At 49.1% G+C, this 20000-nt stretch overlaps 9 non-coding genes across 9 annotated transcripts; all 9 read left to right on the top strand.

Annotated features, from left to right (window-relative positions):
- Nucleotides 1-1048: 1048 nt before the first annotated feature.
- On the top strand, nucleotides 1049-1239 carry LOC141187535 (U2 spliceosomal RNA). Its single transcript, XR_012261712.1, has one exon. It is a non-coding gene; the product is annotated as a U2 spliceosomal RNA (small nuclear RNA).
- A 1121-nt stretch (nucleotides 1240-2360) lies between these two features.
- Nucleotides 2361-2551, top strand: LOC141187523 (U2 spliceosomal RNA). The gene has a single exon (XR_012261701.1). It is a non-coding gene; the product is annotated as a U2 spliceosomal RNA (small nuclear RNA).
- Nucleotides 2552-3667: 1116 nt separating this feature from the next.
- LOC141187511 (U2 spliceosomal RNA) lies at nucleotides 3668-3858 on the top strand. The gene has a single exon (XR_012261690.1). It is a non-coding gene; the product is annotated as a U2 spliceosomal RNA (small nuclear RNA).
- Nucleotides 3859-12808: 8950 nt separating this feature from the next.
- On the top strand, nucleotides 12809-12999 carry LOC141187498 (U2 spliceosomal RNA). Its single transcript, XR_012261678.1, has one exon. It is a non-coding gene; the product is annotated as a U2 spliceosomal RNA (small nuclear RNA).
- Nucleotides 13000-14119: 1120 nt separating this feature from the next.
- LOC141187486 (U2 spliceosomal RNA) lies at nucleotides 14120-14310 on the top strand. The gene has a single exon (XR_012261667.1). It is a non-coding gene; the product is annotated as a U2 spliceosomal RNA (small nuclear RNA).
- Nucleotides 14311-15429: 1119 nt separating this feature from the next.
- On the top strand, nucleotides 15430-15620 carry LOC141187474 (U2 spliceosomal RNA). Its single transcript, XR_012261656.1, has one exon. It is a non-coding gene; the product is annotated as a U2 spliceosomal RNA (small nuclear RNA).
- Nucleotides 15621-16742: 1122 nt separating this feature from the next.
- LOC141187461 (U2 spliceosomal RNA) lies at nucleotides 16743-16933 on the top strand. The gene has a single exon (XR_012261645.1). It is a non-coding gene; the product is annotated as a U2 spliceosomal RNA (small nuclear RNA).
- A 1124-nt stretch (nucleotides 16934-18057) lies between these two features.
- On the top strand, nucleotides 18058-18248 carry LOC141187449 (U2 spliceosomal RNA). Its single transcript, XR_012261634.1, has one exon. It is a non-coding gene; the product is annotated as a U2 spliceosomal RNA (small nuclear RNA).
- Nucleotides 18249-19366: 1118 nt separating this feature from the next.
- On the top strand, nucleotides 19367-19557 carry LOC141187437 (U2 spliceosomal RNA). The gene has a single exon (XR_012261623.1). It is a non-coding gene; the product is annotated as a U2 spliceosomal RNA (small nuclear RNA).
- The last annotated feature ends 443 nt before the right edge of the window (nucleotides 19558-20000 follow it).

The following is a 20000-nucleotide window of genomic DNA, read 5'->3' as shown; positions in this document are numbered from 1 at the left end:
TGGGATGGACTCTTTGGCTTTGCTTTTCTTCTCCTCATTGGATTTTTCATGTTAAAAGTTGCAGAAGCCAGATGACAAGCTCATTTTGGTTCAACTTCAGCAACTGTGCATTGCATTGCCATGTAATGTAATGTAATGCAATGCTATCTATCTAGCTCTCCCTCTATACTTCCTTTTGGATAAACAGACATATTAGGCAAGCATTTTGGAGCTTTCACCTAAATAACTACAGGTGGTGAGATAAGCTGCACAATATAATTGACCTTTCAGTATATTGTTGCACACACACCATCTATTTAGCAAATGCCCTTGTTATCAACAGCAGCCTTTTAAACTCACCTGAGCTAACAGGTATGTGAGCTGGTTACTCTGCTGCGCTTAAAATTTCTTTTTTGGTTTGCTACAATGCCTTTTCTGAAACGTTGTCTCCCTCTGCTGGAACACTGACTTCTTTCATTTAATGCCTGCAGACTATAAAAGAGAAACCAACCCAAAAAGTTTGGTTGATTAGTCTGTGGCATTCTTTTAAACTGTTGCTTATGGCGGTCTCTGTGAGCTTCTCAGTGACATTCAGCCATCCAGGTATCCCGCCTGCAGTAGACGGAATGTGGCAATGGAACGCTGGCTGCGCGTGTCATAATAGGCTCTGAGCCTTTATATACCTGCGCACAGCAGCAGCCACCTTCAGTCTGCTGCTGGACAGCCAGCAGCAGCAGCAGGAGAGGTAATTAATCAGCAACCCTCCTGCTAAGGGTAGACAGCTGCTCGTTCCACCCCCCCCCCCCCCCGCCTTAATTGGTTCTCCTCCCTTCCAACGGTGTTGAGGCGGGTGGGAACAGCCGGGGGTTGAGGGTACTGTGCTAAAAGAGGTGGAGTTATGCAGATCTAAAACGCGTGGATTGCAGCAGCAGCAAGCCGAAAAGTGCAGGCATGTGAGGGATCTAGAGGTTGACAGCATGTCTTCTTAACGGGAGTCCAGGTGGCCATCTCCACAAATGGACTTTTCAGAATCCTTGGGTGGCACCGTAGTCGGAAACCAATTCTGGTTATCGCTTCTCGGCCTTTTGGCTAAGATCAAGTGTAGTATCTGTTCTTATCAGTTTAATATCTGATACGTCCCCTATCTGGGGACCATATATTAAATGGATTTTTAGAACAGGGAGATGGAAAAAGAGCTTGCTCTGTCCACTCCACGCATTGACCTGGTATTGCAGTATCTCCAGGACCGGTGCACCCCTTCTTTAATGCAGTTTCTAAAATCAGAAAGAATTGAATTCAATGCTTTTTGTTCATTTTGCTTGTTTGTCGGATTTTGGGATGGACTCTTTGGCTTTGCTTTTCTTCTCCTCATTGGATTTTTCATGTTAAAAGTTGCAGAAGCCAGATGACAAGCTCATTTTGGTTCAACTTCAGCAACTGTGCATTGCATTGCCATGTAATGTAATGTAATGCAATGCTATCTATCTAGCTCTCCCTCTATACTTCCTTTTGGATAAACAGACATATTAGGCAAGCATTTTGGAGCTTTCACCTAAATAACTACAGGTGGTGAGATAAGCTGCACAATATAATTGACCTTTCAGTATATTGTTGCACACACACCATCTATTTAGCAAATGCCCTTGTTATCAACAGCAGCCTTTTAAACTCACCTGAGCTAACAGGTATGTGAGCTGGTTACTCTGCTGCGCTTAAAATTTCTTTTTTGGTTTGCTACAATGCCTTTTCTGAAACGTTGTCTCCCTCTGCTGGAACACTGACTTCTTTCATTTAATGCCTGCAGACTATAAAAGAGAAACCAACCCAAAAAGTTTGGTTGATTAGTCTGTGGCATTCTTTTAAACTGTTGCTTATGGCGGTCTCTGTGAGCTTCTCAGTGACATTCAGCCATCCAGGTATCCCGCCTGCAGTAGACGGAATGTGGCAATGGAACGCTGGCTGCGCGTGTCATAATAGGCTCTGAGCCTTTATATACCTGCGCACAGCAGTAGCCACCTTCAGTCTGCTGCTGGACAGCCAGCAGCAGCAGCAGCAGGAGAGGTAATTAATCAGCAACCCTCCTGCTAAGGGTAGACAGCTGCTCGTTCCACCCCCCCCCCCGCCTTAATTGGTTCTCCTCCCTTCCAACGGTGTTGAGGCGGGTGGGAACAGCCGGGGGTTGAGGGTACTGTGCTAAAAGAGGTGGAGTTATGCAGATCTAAAACGCGTGGATTGCAGCAGCAGCAAGCCGAAAAGTGCAGGCATGTGAGGGATCTAGAGGTTGACAGCATGTCTTCTTAACGGGAGTCCAGGTGGCCATCTCCACAAATGGACTTTTCAGAATCCTTGGGTGGCACCGTAGTCGGAAACCAATTCTGGTTATCGCTTCTCGGCCTTTTGGCTAAGATCAAGTGTAGTATCTGTTCTTATCAGTTTAATATCTGATACGTCCCCTATCTGGGGACCATATATTAAATGGATTTTTAGAACAGGGAGATGGAAAAAGAGCTTGCTCTGTCCACTCCACGCATTGACCTGGTATTGCAGTATCTCCAGGACCGGTGCACCCCTTCTTTAATGCAGTTTCTAAAATCAGAAAGAATTGAATTCAATGCTTTTTGTTCATTTTGCTTGTTTGTCGGATTTTGGGATGGACTCTTTGGCTTTGCTTTTCTTCTCCTCATTGGATTTTTCATGTTAAAAGTTGCAGAAGCCAGATGACAAGCTCATTTTGGTTCAACTTCAGCAACTGTGCATTGCATTGCCATGTAATGTAATGTAATGCAATGCTATCTATCTAGCTCTCCCTCTATACTTCCTTTTGGATAAACAGACAAATTAGGCAAGCATTTTGGAGCTTTCACCTAAATAACTACAGGTGGTGAGATAAGCTGCACAATATAATTGACCTTTCAGTATATTGTTGCACACACACCATCTATTTAGCAAATGCCCTTGTTATCAACAGCAGCCTTTTAAACTCACCTGAGCTAACAGGTATGTGAGCTGGTTACTCTGCTGCGCTTAAAATTTCTTTTTTGGTTTGCTACAATGCCTTTTCTGAAACGTTGTCTCCCTCTGCTGGAACACTGACTTCTTTCATTTAATGCCTGCAGACTATAAAAGAGAAACCAACCCAAAAAGTTTGGTTGATTAGTCTGTGGCATTCTTTTAAACTGTTGCTTATGGCGGTCTCTGTGAGCTTCTCAGTGACATTCAGCCATCCAGGTATCCCGCCTGCAGTAGACGGAATGTGGCAATGGAACGCTGGCTGCGCTTGTCATAATAGGCTCTGAGCCTTTATATACCTGCGCACAGCAGCAGCCACCTTCAGTCTGCTGCTGGACAGCCAGCAGCAGCAGCAGGAGAGGTAATTAATCAGCAACCCTCCTGCTAAGGGTAGACAGCTGCTCGTTCCACCCCCCCCCGCCTTAATTGGTTCTCCTCCCTTCCAACGGTGTTGAGGCGGGTGGGAACAGCCGGGGGTTGAGGGTACTGTGCTAAAAGAGGTGGAGTTATGCAGATCTAAAACGCGTGGATTGCAGCAGCAGCAAGCCGAAAAGTGCAGGCATGTGAGGGATCTAGAGGTTGACAGCATGTCTTCTTAACGGGAGTCCAGGTGGCCATCTCCACAAATGGACTTTTCAGAATCCTTGGGTGGCACCGTAGTCGGAAACCAATTCTGGTTATCGCTTCTCGGCCTTTTGGCTAAGATCAAGTGTAGTATCTGTTCTTATCAGTTTAATATCTGATACGTCCCCTATCTGGGGACCATATATTAAATGGATTTTTAGAACAGGGAGATGGAAAAAGAGCTTGCTCTGTCCACTCCACGCATTGACCTGGTATTGCAGTATCTCCAGGACCGGTGCACCCCTTCTTTAATGCAGTTTCTAAAATCAGAAAGAATTCAATTCAATGCTTTTTGTTCATTTTGCTTGTTTGTCGGATTTTGGGATGGACTCTTTGGCTTTGCTTTTCTTCTCCTCATTGGATTTTTCATGTTAAAAGTTGCAGAAGCCAGATGACAAGCTCATTTTGGTTCAACTTCAGCAACTGTGCATTGCATTGCCATGTAATGTAATGTAATGCAATGCTATCTATCTAGCTCTCCCTCTATACTTCCTTTTGGATAAACAGACATATTAGGCAAGTGACGCGCCCCTGGGCCTGTGTCGCGCTGCGTTGCGCACGCGGGAGCTTACCCGGAGCCGGATCAGTGGAGGGTTGTAGTCTCGTGGCGGTGACCCGGTCCGTGCCCAGGGAGTCAAACTAGACGGCAGTCTATTAGTAGTAAATAGTTGATGACTACGCCACCCGTTGAGTGCAGCCAGGGAGCTGCTGCTGCGGGGCAGACCGCTGAGGCCGATGGTAGGATTATGCAGCGTGATAGTATAACCCCCAACGGGAGGGGTATGGCCTCAGGGCAGCCGACGTGGATGATGGGGGTAGCAGGAACCACTCAGAGACGGTACGGTGTAGTTCAGGGTCTTTACTGGTAACAACGATAGACCCTCCCGGAGTACTTGCTAGCGAACGGGGCCTGGTCAGTCCTTGAGCAGATGGGATCTCCCCTGGCCAGGCGTAGTTGTAGGCCTCCCAAACTGACTGTACTCTTCTGGCTACCTTGCTAGAAGCTGATGTAAGTAGCCCACGTCCCTGAGTGTACCGTGTGGTGCTCACCCGTATGGCCGGTGACTCGGGGCCTTCTAATGGCTTCCGCTCCACGATGGCGGTGCTGGTCCCACGCGTGTGACCGTGCCTTCGGGCTTCTGGGCCAGAGGACCTGAAATCCCCTGCCTGACGGATTCTGCTGCTGGGTAGGAGTTAGTCCCCACAGCCTCGGACTCCGGGTCCGGAAAGAAGTCTTCTTAGTCAGGGCGAGCTCTGCAGCTGCCAGCCCCTGACTCCTTGTAACTCTGCTGTTTCCTATGCTGCTTCTTGTCTCTACTCCACTTGTCTCACTCACCCTGCCTCAGCCCCGGGTTTATATAGGGGAAGTCCTTCCCCTCCCAAGACTAGGCAGGAGGTGTAGCATGCACAGGATCCCTGACCAAAGGACCTCCCACCTGCTCTCAGACGTAATATCTCTATCACTGTGGCAACCAGACCCCTGGGGTTCACATTCCCCCCTAGTGAAATTTAGTACTCCGGGACTAAACATATTTTTTTTTTTTTTAGAAAAACATAACAAAGTATAACAATAACAATACAATAAGAAAAACACATAAGATGGTTACGGCGTGTCCGCAACCGGGTGCAGTTTTGAAAAGCAAGGTGTCCATTTCACCAAAACAGGGAGACGTAACCAGGTAGGGGCCTGTCCTGCCCCGAGTCCTTAACAGTCTTTAGTCCATCCTGGGTTACGCTCCAACTATGTACAAGGATTCCCGGTAAATCCACCAAGGATTCCTAAAAATAACTGGAAACACAAAATTATACACAAGCAACAAGACACAAAAAAACATAAATAAAACAATTTATACACTTCAAATTCTCCAGCGTGCGGGTAACTGGCCTCTAGTGGCCCTAGTGGACCTACGGAGCTGACTGTCTGGCCCTGAACTACAGGGTGTAGGAGCTGTCAAGGGTAAACTGGGCGGCTGTCTACCGGCTCTTTGTCTCACTAGGGGTACGGCAGGCTCACTATAAGCAGAGGGTTGATTCTCCTGTTCTGCTGGTGTGGAGTCTTCTGCCTCCTGGACCGGCTGTTCTTCCAGCTCTACCCGTTGCTCCGTAGGTTCTTGGGATGGTGGTTGGAGGAAGGTGAGTACGGGTACCACAACTGCACCATTGACTTGAGTCCAAGGCCGAGGGAAGTCCCCGAGCACGGTACTAACCATATCTTCCCTTTCTTCCACGGGTCGATGGTCTTCTTGTTCCTCTTCAGGGTTCCTCAGTTGTTCGGGACACTTCTTCAGGTGGTCCCGGGATACAATGGCTGTGGTTTCCCCTCCGTCTTTACTGATGGTACAGACCTTCGGGTTCTCGTGGCTTGAGGGCAGTACGGTGTACGGGTCCTTCTCCCACTGGTCGTCCAACTTGTGGAGCCGTCTCTTCCTCTTCAAGACCTGCTCTCCGGGTACCAGGGGAACAGCGGGAGCATACTGGTTGTAAGTCTTCTCTTGTCTTTCCCTAGCCTGACAGAGACTTCGCTCCACGCTCTCCTGTACTCTCCGGTACTGCTGCTGCCTCTCTGTGTCCCAGTCTGTTTCTGGTGAAGTGTCCTCGGGTGTCAGGACTCCCATTTCCAGGTCAACAGGCAACTTACCAGGTCTTGCCCTCATTAGGTAAGCCGGGGTACAGTTGGTGGAACCTACCGGGATGTGGTTGTATAGGTCCACCAGATCGGGCAACTTCTCAGGCCACAGACTGCGTTCTTCCAGGGGCAACATTTTTAGAAGATCCATTACCACCTGGTTCATTTTCTCACAAAGTCCATTAGTTTGCGGATGGTAGGGTGTCGTCCTTATCTTCCGGCAGCCATACAGATTGCAGAATTCCTGGAAGACCTCCGCTTCAAAAGCAGGTCCCTGGTCCGTCAGCACTTGGTCCGGGTACCCGTGTGGACGGCAAAAGTGCTGCTGGAAGGCTCTAGCTGCTGTTTGAGCCGTTAAGTCCTTGACGGGGATGACAACCAGAAACCGGGAGTAATGATCCACGATGGTTAACGCGTAGACGTAGCCACTTCTGCTCGGGGTCAGTTTTACATGATCCAAGGCTACCAGTTCCAACGGTTGCCGGGTGACGATGGACTGCAGGGGAGTCTTCTGGCTGGCGCGGTCCTTCCTTCTCAGGTTGCACGGGCCACAGTCTCTGCACCACCTCTCGATGGTTCCCCTCATGCCTACCCAGTGGAACCGCTTGCGCAGCAGGAACTCCAGCTTCTTCCATCCAAAGTGTCCAGCCCCGTCGTGGTATGCCTCCATCACCATGGCTGCGTCTCTTCGTGGCACCACTACTTGCCAGAGTAGTTCATGCGTCCGGGAGTTAACCATTCTGCGGCACAACTTCCCCTTGTAAAGGAACAGTCGACTCTTCTCTGCCCATAGTTGTTTGGCTTCCTCCGGAGCGTCTTGTTCAAGGCAAGCCTCCGGGCGAGTCAGCATCTCCTTCACCAGTCGGACGGCAGGGTCGCTGTCTTGCGTTTCCGCCCAGTTGTAGTGAGGTAAGGGAATACTGGATAGTCCCATGACGGTGGAACGCAGGGAGTTCAACTTCTTCCAGTCCCTCCGGATCTTCTCCTCCGTCCGGCAGGTTGGGCATCCTGGACAGGGCGTCCGCGTTGGTATTGGAGCGCCCTGCCCGGTATTTGATTGTGAACTCGTAGTTGGACAGACGGGCCATCCACCTCTGCTCCAGGGCACCGAGTCTTGCCGTGTCCAGGTGTGTCAGCGGGTTGTTATCCGTGTACACGGTGAACCGGGAAGAAGCGAGGTAATGCTTAAAGCGCTCAGTGATTGCCCATACTACGGCCAGGAACTCTAACTTAAATGAGCTGTAATTCTCGGGGTTCCTTTCGGTGGGTCGCAGTTTTCGGCTGGCGTAGGCGATTACTCGTTCCTTCCCCTGCTGGATCTGGGACAGTACAGCTCCTAGCCCGATGTTACTGGCGTCGGTGTAGAGGATAAAGGGCTGACTATAATCCGGGTACGCCAGGATTTCGTCCCCCGTGAGGGCCATCTTCAGCTGGCGGAAGGACTCTTCTTCCAGCTCCTCCCATTTGAAGGGCGGCTTCTGGTTCTTGGCCTTCCGGGACTGGCCTATCAGGAGGTCCTGCATAGGTGCTGCCTTTTTGGTGAAACCGGGAATAAACCTTCGGTAGTAGCCTACCAACCCGAGGAACTGCCGCACTTCTTTTACGCTGGAGGGGCTTGGCCATCCCTTAATTGCGGTGATCTTATCAGGGTCGGGAGCCACTCCGTCAGCGCTCACCACGTGTCCCAGGTACTGCACCTTTGGTTTCAGGAGGTGACACTTGGAGGGTTTCACCTTTAGGCCGTAACTCGCCAGAGCTTCGAACACCTCCGCCAGGTGTTTCAGGTGGTCCTCATAAGTCTTGGAATATACGATGACATCATCCAAGTACAACAGGACCGTCTCGAAGTTTCTGTGGCCTAGACAGCACTCCATTAATCGTTGGAAGGTTCCTGGGGCGTTGCAGAGTCCGAACGGCATGCAGGTGAACTCGCTAAGTCCCATCGGGGTGGTGAATGCGGTCTTCTCCCGGTCCGCCTCTGCTACAGGAACCTGCCAGTACCCACTAGTGAGATCCAAGGTAGAGAAGAAGTTAGCAGATCTTAAAGCAGCCAATGACTCCTCTATCCTTGGTAAGGGGTACGCATCCTTGTGTGTGATACGGTTAATTTTCCGGTAATCTACACACATCCTCATGGTGTTGTCTTTCTTTTTGACTAAAACTAGTGGGGCTGCCCAGGGGCTACAGCTATCCCGGATTACCCCAGCCTCCTTCATGTCTCTAAGCATCCCCTTGGGGTGTTGGTAATGTGCAGGGGGTACGGGTCGATACCTCTCTTTTATGGGAGGATGATCTCCCGTGGGGATGCGGTGTTCTACCCCCTTGACTCGCCCGAAGTCTAACGGGTGTTTACTAAACACTCTCTCATACTCTTGAACCACCCGATAGACTCCTTGTTTCTGGTGTGAGGGAGTGGAGTCAGTACCCAGATGTAGTTGCTGACACCAGTCCTCCATGTCTTTCTTAGAGCCGTTACCTTCCTCCGGGTGAGATGGAGGCAAGGGTTCCACAGATTGTATAGAATTTTGATTAGTGGTATATAATTTGGCTAGCGTGGCATACCGGGGCAGGTACACTTCCCTCTCCCCGATATTTATTATGCGAACGGGCACCCTCCCATGGCGTACATTGACCACCCCCCGTGCTGTCAAAATGGTGGGCCTACTGTCTGAGTAAACTGGTTCTACCATTGCCTGGTAATCTCTACCTCTCAGACCAATAGCTGCCCGGCACCAAATCATCATTTCACTTTTTGGGGGCATGGCAATAGGAAAAGGGTCACACATTCTTACGCTACCAATCTCACCGCCGGAGAGTTCCACTTGTTGCCGTTGCATCAGTGCCCGGATCTCTTTCTGGAGCACCCGCTGCTCGCCGGAGCTGGCATTCTTGGCAACCTGCTGTAAAAGGAAAATCACCTCTGCAAGACAATTTTCAATTACATTAGTTCCTAGAGTTATTTTTGGGTGACTTCCATGTTTGTCAATATCTACAATGATCAGTCCCTGTGCGGCCAGTTCGACTCTACCAATTTTGATGGTCACCTCTTTAAATCCGATCTGTGGCACGGGCTGACCATTGCTGGCGATGATACTCAAGTCGTCGTCAGGGTAGCGGGTAATATCCGAGTCATTCCAGTACTGCTTGAAGAGCACGTACGGGATGGTGGTGACCTGTGACCCGGTGTCCAGTAGGGCACTCATGGGAATGCCATCCAGTACCACAGGCAAGACTGGACGTCCTCCCACATATCTGTCGCGCCAGTTCGATGGGCCTGGTGATCTTTTTCCTGGGGGTTGGCCCTCTACCCCAGGTTGTGCCCGTTTAAAGAACAGTACCTTGCCATATGTCCGGGTTGATTGCAGCGGCGGCAGATGGGTCGTCCGTCCTCACTGTATCGGTCACTGGGTCTTCCTCTGGCCGGTGGGGTCCTCCTTGGTCGACGCCACGGGATGTCCTCCGGTCCGGATGCCAGCTGGATCTTCCCTGGGGTGGAAGCCTGTAAAGACTGCACAGTTCGGGTTAGCGCAGCAACGCTCTTAGCTAGCTCTTGGACCTGATGGTGTAGGTCTGGAGCCGGGTCATTGTCCAAAGCCTGCGCATCAGCTCCCACAGGCCCTGCTGACAAGGGCGCCGCCTCCTGGTAGTAAGTGGTAGTGGGGCGTCTGTGGGTCACAACGCCACCTGGTGCCGGTTCTCGGAGCACCCGGATGGCTCTGTCCTTGAACTGTGCAAAGTCCAGATGGGGATCCTGTAAGGCCATTGCCCGCAACTGGGTTCGGTGGGCATTGCAATATAAACCCTCTATAAATTGTTCAGTCAACAGCCTGTCCTCGTTTCCCACCCCATCGGGGTCGGTCTGCTTTATGGCCCTCAGGGCCTCTTGTAGGTTTAGTGCATAGTCCCTTATACTCTCATGCGCTCGCTGCTTGCACCCGTAGAATCTAAGCTTAATCTCGGCTGAGGTGCGGGTATCAAAGGTGTCCTTCAGCCGGGTTAGTATCCCTGCGACAGTCTTCCTCCCAGGTGGCCAGGATTTTACTTCCCTTTTGGCTGCCCTGGTTAGTTGGGCCACCAGGATGCTCACTTTTTGCTCTTCTGTGAGGGGGTACACCTGGAAGAGGCTATCCAGCTTTTCTCTAAAGTCATGCAGGGTATGTGACTCCCCTGAGTACTGGGGTAGCCAAGCTGCTCCCGGGATATAGGGCATGGTGAAGGGCATAACTGCAGCAGCGGTAGCGCTGGCGGGGGTTGAGGCAGTGAAGCTCTCCTCCGTATCCGACATCTTCCTCCCCCCTAGTGGACCGTGGCCTACCTTGCGATGATCCTCTTCCGTAGGCTGCGGCTCCGCAGTGGATCGTCAGGGTTGAGGACCTTCCGTCGCGCTCCTGCGACGTCGGCGTCTGCTGGGCTCCTTCCAGGACCTTACGCAACGTCCGGACGTGAGGCGGGGCTTCAGTTCTCGCGCGCTTTCGGAGTCCACGCCCCTCTTCTTCCCGCGCGGCGTCCTCAAGATGGCGTCCAATGGCGGGAAAACTCCACGGATGGCGGGAAGAAGGTTCAAGATGGCACCGGATGGCGGGAAAACTTCGCGGATGGCGGGAAGAAGGTAGAAGATGGCGCCGGATGGCGGGAAACCTCCACGGATAGCGGGAATCTTCACCACTGGTAAGTTTGAACAGTCTTTGCTTTTCAGGCACGCAGTACCCGGTGGTTGCGGGCACGAAATCCTGCCGACTACGCCAAAGTTGACGCGCCCCTGGGCCTGTGTCGCGCTGCGTTGCGCACGCGGGAGCTTACCCGGAGCCGGATCAGTGGAGGGTTGTAGTCTCGTGGCGGTGACCCGGTCCGTGCCCAGGGAGTCAAACTAGACGGCAGTCTATTAGTAGTAAATAGTTGATGACTACGCCACCCGTTGAGTGCAGCCAGGGAGCTGCTGCTGCGGGGCAGACCGCTGAGGCCGATGGTAGGATTATGCAGCGTGATAGTATAACCCCCAACGGGAGGGGTATGGCCTCAGGGCAGCCGACGTGGATGATGGGGGTAGCAGGAACCACTCAGAGACGGTACGGTGTAGTTCAGGGTCTTTACTGGTAACAACGATAGACCCTCCCGGAGTACTTGCTAGCGAACGGGGCCTGGTCAGTCCTTGAGCAGATGGGATCTCCCCTGGCCAGGCGTAGTTGTAGGCCTCCCAAACTGACTGTACTCTTCTGGCTACCTTGCTAGAAGCTGATGTAAGTAGCCCACGTCCCTGAGTGTACCGTGTGGTGCTCACCCGTATGGCCGGTGACTCGGGGCCTTCTAATGGCTTCCGCTCCACGATGGCGGTGCTGGTCCCACGCGTGTGACCATGCCTTCGGGCTTCTGGGCCAGAGGACCTGAAATCCCCTGCCTGACGGATTCTGCTGCTGGGTAGGAGTTAGTCCCCACAGCCTCGGACTCCGGGTCCGGAAAGAAGTCTTCTTAGTCAGGGCGAACTCTGCAGCTGCCAGCCCCTGACTCCTTGTAACTCTGCTGTTTCCTATGCTGCTTCTTGTCTCTACTCCACTTGTCTCACTCACCCTGCCTCAGCCCCGGGTTTATATAGGGGAAGTCCTTCCCCTCCCAAGACTAGGCAGGAGGTGTGGCATGCACAGGATCCCTGACCAAAGGACCTCCCACCTGCTCTCAGACGTAATATCTCTATCACTGTGGCAACCAGACCCCTGGGGTGTCACACAAACATTTTGGAGCTTTCACCTAAATAACTACAGGTGGTGAGATAAGCTGCACAATATAATTGACCTTTCAGTATATTGTTGCACACACACCATCTATTTAGCAAATGCCCTTGTTATCAACAGCAGCCTTTTAAACTCACCTGAGCTAACAGGTATGTGAGCTGGTTACTCTGCTGCGCTTAAAATTTCTTTTTTGGTTTGCTACAATGCCTTTTCTGAAACGTTGTCTCCCTCTGCTGGAACACTGACTTCTTTCATTTAATGCCTGCAGACTATAAAAGAGAAACCAACCCAAAAAGTTTGGTTGATTAGTCTGTGGCATTCTTTTAAACTGTTGCTTATGGCGGTCTCTGTGAGCTTCTCAGTGACATTCAGCCATCCAGGTATCCCGCCTGCAGTAGACGGAATGTGGCAATGGAACGCTGGCTGCGCGTGTCATAATAGGCTCTGAGCCTTTATATACCTGCGCACAGCAGCAGCCACCTTCAGTCTGCTGCTGGACAGCCAGCAGCAGCAGCAGCAGGAGAGGTAATTAATCAGCAACCCTCCTGCTAAGGGTAGACAGCTGCTCGTTCCACCCCCCCCCCGCCTTAATTGGTTCTCCTCCCTTCCAACGGTGTTGAGGCGGGTGGGAACAGCCGGGGGTTGAGGGTACTGTGCTAAAAGAGGTGGAGTTATGCAGATCTAAAACGCGTGGATTGCAGCAGCAGCAAGCCGAAAAGTGCAGGCATGTGAGGGATCTAGAGGTTGACAGCATGTCTTCTTAACGGGAGTCCAGGTGGCCATCTCCACAAATGGACTTTTCAGAATCCTTGGGTGGCACCGTAGTCGGAAACCAATTCTGGTTATCGCTTCTCGGCCTTTTGGCTAAGATCAAGTGTAGTATCTGTTCTTATCAGTTTAATATCTGATACGTCCCCTATCTGGGGACCATATATTAAATGGATTTTTAGAACAGGGAGATGGAAAAAGAGCTTGCTCTGTCCACTCCACGCATTGACCTGGTATTGCAGTATCTCCAGGACCGGTGCACCCCTTCTTTAATGCAGTTTCTAAAATCAGAAAGAATTGAATTCAATGCTTTTTGTTCATTTTGCTTGTTTGTCGGATTTTGGGATGGACTCTTTGGCTTTGCTTTTCTTCTCCTCATTGGATTTTTCATGTTAAAAGTTGCAGAAGCCAGATGACAAGCTCATTTTGGTTCAACTTCAGCAACTGTGCATTGCATTGCCATGTAATGTAATGTAATGCAATGCTATCTATCTAGCTCTCCCTCTATACTTCCTTTTGGATAAACAGACATATTAGGCAAGCATTTTGGAGCTTTCACCTAAATAACTACAGGTGGTGAGATAAGCTGCACAATATAATTGACCTTTCAGTATATTGTTGCACACACACCATCTATTTAGCAAATGCCCTTGTTATCAACAGCAGCCTTTTAAACTCACCTGAGCTAACAGGTATGTGAGCTGGTTACTCTGCTGCGCTTAAAATTTCTTTTTTGGTTTGCTACAATGCCTTTTCTGAAACGTTGTCTCCCTCTGCTGGAACACTGACTTCTTTCATTTAATGCCTGCAGACTATAAAAGAGAAACCAACCCAAAAAGTTTGGTTGATTAGTCTGTGGCATTCTTGTAAACTGTTGCTTATGGCGGTCTCTGTGAGCTTCTCAGTGACATTCAGCCATCCAGGTATCCCGCCTGCAGTAGACGGAATGTGGCAATGGAACGCTGGCTGCGCGTGTCATAATAGGCTCTGAGCCTTTATATACCTGCGCACAGCAGCAGCCACCTTCAGTCTGCTGCTGGACAGCCAGCAGCAGCAGCAGCAGGAGAGGTAATTAATCAGCAACCCTCCTGCTAAGGGTAGACAGCTGCTCGTTCCACCCCCCCCCCGCCTTAATTGGTTCTCCTCCCTTCCAACGGTGTTGAGGCGGGTGGGAACAGCCGGGGGTTGAGGGTACTGTGCTAAAAGAGGTGGAGTTATGCAGATCTAAAACGCGTGGATTGCAGCAGCAGCAAGCCGAAAAGTGCAGGCATGTGAGGGATCTAGAGGTTGACAGCATGTCTTCTTAACGGGAGTCCAGGTGGCCATCTCCACAAATGGACTTTTCAGAATCCTTGGGTGGCACCGTAGTCGGAAACCAATTCTGGTTATCGCTTCTCGGCCTTTTGGCTAAGATCAAGTGTAGTATCTGTTCTTATCAGTTTAATATCTGATACGTCCCCTATCTGGGGACCATATATTAAATGGATTTTTAGAACAGGGAGATGGAAAAAGAGCTTGCTCTGTCCACTCCACGCATTGACCTGGTATTGCAGTATCTCCAGGACCGGTGCACCCCTTCTTTAATGCAGTTTCTAAAATCAGAAAGAATTGAATTCAATGCTTTTTGTTCATTTTGCTTGTTTGTCGGATTTTGGGATGGACTCTTTGGCTTTGCTTTTCTTCTCCTCATTGGATTTTTCATGTTAAAAGTTGCAGAAGCCAGATGACAAGCTCATTTTGGTTCAACTTCAGCAACTGTGCATTGCATTGCCATGTAATGTAATGTAATGCAATGCTATCTATCTAGCTCTCCCTCTATACTTCCTTTTGGATAAACAGACATATTAGGCAAGCATTTTGGAGCTTTCACCTAAATAACTACAGGTGGTGAGATAAGCTGCACAATATAATTGACCTTTCAGTATATTGTTGCACACACACCATCTATTTAGCAAATGCCCTTGTTATCAACAGCAGCCTTTTAAACTCACCTGAGCTAACAGGTATGTGAGCTGGTTACTCTGCTGCGCTTAAAATTTCTTTTTTGGTTTGCTACAATGCCTTTTCTGAAACGTTGTCTCCCTCTGCTGGAACACTGACTTCTTTCATTTAATGCCTGCAGACTATAAAAGAGAAACCAACCCAAAAAGTTTGGTTGATTAGTCTGTGGCATTCTTTTAAACTGTTGCTTATGGCGGTCTCTGTGAGCTTCTCAGTGACATTCAGCCATCCAGGTATCCCGCCTGCAGTAAACGGAATGTGGCAATGGAACGCTGGCTGCGCGTGTCATAATAGGCTCTGAGCCTTTATATACCTGCGCACAGCAGCAGCCACCTTCAGTCTGCTGCTGGACAGCCAGCAGCAGCAGCAGCAGGAGAGGTAATTAATCAGCAACCCTCCTGCTAAGGGTAGACAGCTGCTCGTTCCACCCCCCCCCGCCTTAATTGGTTCTCCTCCCTTCCAACGGTGTTGAGGCGGGTGGGAACAGCCGGGGGTTGAGGGTACTGTGCTAAAAGAGGTGGAGTTATGCAGATCTAAAACGCGTGGATTGCAGCAGCAGCAAGCCGAAAAGTGCAGGCATGTGAGGGATCTAGAGGTTGACAGCATGTCTTCTTAACGGGAGTCCAGGTGGCCATCTCCACAAATGGACTTTTCAGAATCCTTGGGTGGCACCGTAGTCGGAAACCAATTCTGGTTATCGCTTCTCGGCCTTTTGGCTAAGATCAAGTGTAGTATCTGTTCTTATCAGTTTAATATCTGATACGTCCCCTATCTGGGGACCATATATTAAATGGATTTTTAGAACAGGGAGATGGAAAAAGAGCTTGCTCTGTCCACTCCACGCATTGACCTGGTATTGCAGTATCTCCAGGACCGGTGCACCCCTTCTTTAATGCAGTTTCTAAAATCAGAAAGAATTGAATTCAATGCTTTTTGTTCATTTTGCTTGTTTGTCGGATTTTGGGATGGACTCTTTGGCTTTGCTTTTCTTCTCCTCATTGGATTTTTCATGTTAAAAGTTGCAGAAGCCAGATGACAAGCTCATTTTGGTTCAACTTCAGCAACTGTGCATTGCATTGCCATGTAATGTAATGTAATGCAATGCTATCTATCTAGCTCTCCCTCTATACTTCCTTTTGGATAAACAGACATATTAGGCAAGCATTTTGGAGCTTTCACCTAAATAACTACAGGTGGTGAGATAAGCTGCACAATATAATTGACCTTTCAGTATATTGTTGCACACACACCATCTATTTAGCAAATGCCCTTGTTATCAACAGCAGCCTTTTAAACTCACCTGAGCTAACAGGTATGTGAGCTGGTTACTCTGCTGCGCTTAAAATTTCTTTTTTGGTTTGCTACAATGCCTTTTCTGAAACGTTGTCTCCCTCTGCTGGAACACTGACTTCTTTCATTTAATGCCTGCAGACTATAAAAGAGAAACCAACCCAAAAAGTTTTGTTGATTAGTCTGTGGCATTCTTTTAAACTGTTGCTTATGGCGGTCTCTGTGAGCTTCTCAGTGACATTCAGCCATCCAGGTATCCCGCCTGCAGTAGACGGAATGTGGCAATGGAACGCTGGCTGCGCGTGTCATAATAGGCTCTGAGCCTTTATATACCTGCGCACAGCAGCAGCCACCTTCAGTCTGCTGCTGGACAGCCAGCAGCAGCAGCAGCAGGAGAGGTAATTAATCAGCAACCCTCCTGCTAAGGGTAGACAGCTGCTCGTTCCACCCCCCCCCCCCGCCTTAATTGGTTCTCCTCCCTTCCAACGGTGTTGAGGCGGGTGGGAACAGCCGGGGGTTGAGGGTACTGTGCTAAAAGAGGTGGAGTTATGCAGATCTAAAACGCGTGGATTGCAGCAGCAGCAAGCCGAAAAGTGCAGGCATGTGAGGGATCTAGAGGTTGACAGCATGTCTTCTTAACGGGAGTCCAGGTGGCCATCTCCACAAATGGACTTTTCAGAATCCTTGGGTGGCACCGTAGTCGGAAACCAATTCTGGTTATCGCTTCTCGGCCTTTTGGCTAAGATCAAGTGTAGTATCTGTTCTTATCAGTTTAATATCTGATACGTCCCCTATCTGGGGACCATATATTAAATGGATTTTTAGAACAGGGAGATGGAAAAAGAGCTTGCTCTGTCCACTCCACGCATTGACCTGGTATTGCAGTATCTCCAGGACCGGTGCACCCCTTCTTTAATGCAGTTTCTAAAATCAGAAAGAATTGAATTCAATGCTTTTTGTTCATTTTGCTTGTTTGTCGGATTTTGGGATGGACTCTTTGGCTTTGCTTTTCTTCTCCTCATTGGATTTTTCATGTTAAAAGTTGCAGAAGCCAGATGACAAGCTCATTTTGGTTCAACTTCAGCAACTGTGCATTGCATTGCCATGTAATGTAATGTAATGCAATGCTATCTATCTAGCTCTCCCTCTATACTTCCTTTTGGATAAACAGACATATTAGGCAAGCATTTTGGAGCTTTCACCTAAATAACTACAGGTGGTGAGATAAGCTGCACAATATAATTGACCTTTCAGTATATTGTTGCACACACACCATCTATTTAGCAAATGCCCTTGTTATCAACAGCAGCCTTTTAAACTCACCTGAGCTAACAGGTATGTGAGCTGGTTACTCTGCTGCGCTTAAAATTTCTTTTTTGGTTTGCTACAATGCCTTTTCTGAAACGTTGTCTCCCTCTGCTGGAACACTGACTTCTTTCATTTAATGCCTGCAGACTATAAAAGAGAAACCAACCCAAAAAGTTTGGTTGATTAGTCTGTGGCATTCTTTTAAACTGTTGCTTATGGCGGTCTCTGTGAGCTTCTCAGTGACATTCAGCCATCCAGGTATCCCGCCTGCAGTAGACGGAATGTGGCAATGGAACGCTGGCTGCGCGTGTCATAATAGGCTCTGAGCCTTTATATACCTGCGCACAGCAGCAGCCACCTTCAGTCTGCTGCTGGACAGCCAGCAGCAGCAGCAGCAGGAGAGGTAATTAATCAGCAACCCTCCTGCTAAGGGTAGACAGCTGCTCGTTCCACCCCCCCCCCCCCCGCCTTAATTGGTTCTCCTCCCTTCCAACGGTGTTGAGGCGGGTGGGAACAGCCGGGGGTTGAGGGTACTGTGCTAAAAGAGGTGGAGTTATGCAGATCTAAAACGCGTGGATTGCAGCAGCAGCAAGCCGAAAAGTGCAGGCATGTGAGGGATCTAGAGGTTGACAGCATGTCTTCTTAACGGGAGTCCAGGTGGCCATCTCCACAAATGGACTTTTCAGAATCCTTGGGTGGCACCGTAGTCGGAAACCAATTCTGGTTATCGCTTCTCGGCCTTTTGGCTAAGATCAAGTGTAGTATCTGTTCTTATCAGTTTAATATCTGATACGTCCCCTATCTGGGGACCATATATTAAATGGATTTTTAGAACAGGGAGATGGAAAAAGAGCTTGCTCTGTCCACTCCACGCATTGACCTGGTATTGCAGTATCTCCAGGACCGGTGCACCCCTTCTTTAATGCAGTTTCTAAAATCAGAAAGAATTGAATTCAATGCTTTTTGTTCATTTTGCTTGTTTGTCGGATTTTGGGATGGACTCTTTGGCTTTGCTTTTCTTCTCCTCATTGGATTTTTCATGTTAAAAGTTGCAGAAGCCAGATGACAAGCTCATTTTGGTTCAACTTCAGCAACTGTGCATTGCATTGCCATGTAATGTAATGTAATGCAATGCTATCTATCTAGCTCTCCCTCTATACTTCCTTTTGGATAAACAGACATATTAGGCAAGCATTTTGGAGCTTTCACCTAAATAACTACAGGTGGTGAGATAAGCTGCACAATATAATTGACCTTTCAGTATATTGTTGCACACACACCATCTATTTAGCAAATGCCCTTGTTATCAACAGCAGCCTTTTAAACTCACCTGAGCTAACAGGTATGTGAGCTGGTTACTCTGCTGCGCTTAAAATTTCTTTTTTGGTTTGCTACAATGCCTTTTCTGAAACGTTGTCTCCCTCTGCTGGAACACTGACTTCTTTCATTTAATGCCTGCAGACTATAAAAGAGAAACCAACCCAAAAAGTTTGGTTGATTAGTCTGTGGCATTCTTTTAAACTGTTGCTTATGGCGGTCTCTGTGAGCTTCTCAGTGACATTCAGCCATCCAGGTATCCCGCCTGCAGTAGACGGAATGTGGCAATGGAACGCTGGCTGCGCGTGTCATAATAGGCTCTGAGCCTTTATATACCTGCACACAGCAGCAGCCACCTTCAGTCTGCTGCTGGACAGCCAGCAGCAGCAGCAGCAGGAGAGGTAATTAATCAGCAACCCTCCTGCTAAGGGTAGACAGCTGCTCGTTCCACCCCCCCCCCGCCTTAATTGGTTCTCCTCCCTTCCAACGGTGTTGAGGCGGGTGGGAACAGCCGGGGGTTGAGGGTACTGTGCTAAAAGGTGGAGTTATGCAGATCTAAAACGCGTGGATTGCAGCAGCAGCAAGCCGAAAAGTGCAGGCATGTGAGGGATCTAGAGGTTGACAGCATGTCTTCTTAACGGGAGTCCAGGTGGCCATCTCCACAAATGGACTTTTCAGAATCCTTGGGTGGCACCGTAGTCGGAAACCAATTCTGGTTATCGCTTCTCGGCCTTTTGGCTAAGATCAAGTGTAGTATCTGTTCTTATCAGTTTAATATCTGATACGTCCCCTATCTGGGGACCATATATTAAATGGATTTTTAGAACAGGGAGATGGAAAAAGAGCTTGCTCTGTCCACTCCACGCATTGACCTGGTATTGCAGTATCTCCAGGACCGGTGCACCCCTTCTTTAATGCAGTTTCTAAAATCAGAAAGAATTGAATTCAATGCTTTTTGTTCATTTTGCTTGTTTGTCGGATTTTGGGATGGACTCTTTGGCTTTGCTTTTCTTCTCCTCATTGGATTTTTCATGTTAAAAGTTGCAGAAGCCAGATGACAAGCTCATTTTGGTTCAACTTCAGCAACTGTGCATTGCATTGCCATGTAATGTAATGTAATGCAATGCTATCTATCTAGCTCTCCCTCTATACTTCCTTTTGGATAAACAGACATATTAGGCAAGCATTTTGGAGCTTTCACCTAAATAACTACAGGTGGTGAGATAAGCTGCACAATATAATTGACCTTTCAGTATATTGTTGCACACAGGTCGGAGCCAGAGCAAGGGCAGGCCGGAGCCACAGCGAGGGCAGGCCGAAGCTAGAGCGAGAGCAGGCCGGAGCCAAGGCGA

This window comes from Phyllobates terribilis, unplaced genomic scaffold, assembly GCF_046119375.1.
Source record: "Phyllobates terribilis strain yellow unplaced genomic scaffold, ASM4611937v1 Scaffold_40__1_contigs__length_11209783, whole genome shotgun sequence".
Lineage (NCBI taxonomy): Eukaryota > Metazoa > Chordata > Amphibia > Anura > Dendrobatidae > Phyllobates > Phyllobates terribilis.
This window is presented reverse-complemented; position numbering and strand designations above follow the sequence as displayed.